This window comes from Vigna unguiculata, unplaced genomic scaffold (genome assembly GCF_037176805.1).
Source record: "Vigna unguiculata cultivar grain cowpea cultivar isolate G323 ecotype 2 unplaced genomic scaffold, ASM3717680v1 ptg000197l, whole genome shotgun sequence".
Lineage (NCBI taxonomy): Eukaryota > Viridiplantae > Streptophyta > Magnoliopsida > Fabales > Fabaceae > Vigna > Vigna unguiculata.
This window is the reverse complement of record NW_028196834.1, coordinates 40,001-42,500: the sequence shown is the minus strand read 5'-3', so window position 1 is coordinate 42,500 and position 2,500 is coordinate 40,001.

Here is a 2,500-nt window from a genome sequence, read left to right as displayed (position 1 = left end):
ATCGGAAAGAGCAGGGACCTACTACCTACAGGCAGAGACAGGACAGCAAACTTATGGGCACCTGATTGTAAGTCATATCTATTCTTTGCTCGTGAAGTCTACGAAGCGAGCCTTCACTGGGGAGATAGCGACCTCTTAAACTCCACTACTACTACCTGTACTCAATCAAGTACAAGTAAAAAAAAAAAAGAAACAATTAATATTTTTATTTTTGGAAGCGAAGCGACCTAGTCGAGCTATTGTCAAGTTAAGCAGTTCCTCTTGTCGAGCTAGACTCTACTCGCGCTATAGTCGAGGAAAGCTCGCGCGTTATTCGTGTTAAGCTGTCGAGTTAACTAGACTCGAGGAACTAATCCTTTAGGTTTAGGCAACTCCTCCTCTCTGAGAAGAGGACACTTACTTAGTTCAGTGCAACAACAAAAGAAAGGACCCTTACCCCTCTATATCCCTTTTTTTTGGGGGGAAGATCAAACTCTTGAACTAAATCTACTACTGTTCTCACTCATTGACATAAGTAAAAGCTAAAACTTCCTTACTAAAAGAACTCGTACCGGTACTCTTGAGTTCACAACCCTAAAAACCTTAGATTGGAGTATAAACTCGATCCTACTAATTACGTAGAACCATGAGCCATCGATCGAGTGAGTTCGAGGTGGTTCATGCTTTCTATATAACTCGCTGTACGCTAAGGCAAAGGTTGTAACCATGCGTCATGCGTGCCGTAAGCGGGCTCTGGTGGGGGAACCCGTAGGAAGGGGGGACGACCCGCCGAATTCACATCAGAAATCGCCAGAACACAAACGAAATCTTGAATTGCGTATAGAAACAAAACGAACCACTTCTATTCTCGGAGCTGAGGTATATGAAGAATGGCTTTTTGGTCCCTTTCGTCCAGTGGTTAGGACACCGTCTTTTCATGTCGAAGACACGGGTTCGATTCCCGTAAGGGATGGCTACTCTTTCCCGGCCGCTTTCAGTTAGTGTTCATTGCTGAGTGATCGCTCGCTATCTGGCTGGAAAAGGTGGTCCGGAAGCTTTCTCTCTCCCAGCAAGCAAGACGAGATCACCACTTCTCTCAGTAATGGACTTCCTTTCATTCTTCCTTAGCCTTAGATGTCCTATCATAGATTATCGAACCTCCGACAGACTCCCCATGCATGCGTTCTTTCTCTCCTCCCCTCAGCCATACATCTCTTTTTTTCTTTTGGCCGTTTTTGTTAGGCATTGAACCCCACCTTAGGTGCTGAGTGGTGTCCTCCCCTCCCTAATACCTAACAAAAAGTTCCGTCTATGGAGCCTAAAGCTTAAACCATGGCAGTAAGCAGTAAGTTGGCCTAGTCTCTTGCCCAGCCTTCGCCTTCTTCAGTGGCCAAGTTGAAGCGTTCAACGGTTCTTCGGCCTACCACCTTTCTTTTTCAAGGTTGAGCTTGTTCAATTGAAGCTAATGCTATGCTGCCCTTCCCTTGTTCAAGAGAAGGCGAGGACTTTTAGCTACCGGCCCAAACAAAAGAGATTAGCCTCTTGATCGATCGATTGATTGGATTGCAGTACGAAGGGGTTTAAGAAGGAGGCATTGGAGAGAAGTAGGCATGGTGGCCAACCAAGGCAGTGAAATCGAGACAATCAATCGGAAGGAAGAGGGTTTAGTTAGGAGTCCGGGTTCCATCCTATAAGTTGAAGGAAGGGGGCAAAGGAAGTTATCTTTGCCCTTAGTCTTGGGTTCAGTGAATAGGGAAATTAGGTTAGTCTTATTCCCTAGCTGAGTGAATAGGCCGATCTCTCGTATAGTGATAACGCTTTCTCTGATAGGGGTCTATTTTATCTGACTTGACTCAGCTTGACCTACTTGACTCAGCGGTTAGAGTATCGCTTTCATACGGCGAGAGTCATTGGTTCAAATCCAATAGTAGGTAAGGCCGAAAGCCCTGCGCCAGCATGACAGCAAGCACGGACTGGCGGAGTCAACTGAATGACCAAAGCATCGGTTGCTTCCACTTGTGGCCTTCTTCGACCGCCTTGACACCTTAATCTCAGGGAACCCCCTCTCCTCTCTTCTTCTCTTCATGTATGTGGGCTGCCTGCCCCGTCCCGAATAGACGAACAGGAACAAGCTAAAGGCGCGAGAGAGAGTTTATACTCAATGCACCTCCCCTCTTCCACAATTAGGTGAAGACCAGGGGGCCGGAAACCCCAACGGTAAACCTTTCACCGCGCCACACGATTCTTTCGCGAAGCGCTCTCTCAGACGCACTCCTGCCTCCGCAAGCAAAGAGGTTTCAAAGATACCAGGCGACCAAGTGAAAGTGAACAGCCCCGAGCAAATCTTATAGAGAGCGTACCCGTTGTAGCCAAAAAAAAAGAAATGAACACATCTATAGTTGTGGACAGTAAAAAAAAGAGGTTCTTCGAAGCTGTGCTAATGGTGGTCAAGGATAAGGTACTAGTTTCAGTGGGAGACATTCAGTCTGCATGAGAAATCTGGGAGACTCCACAGAGAATG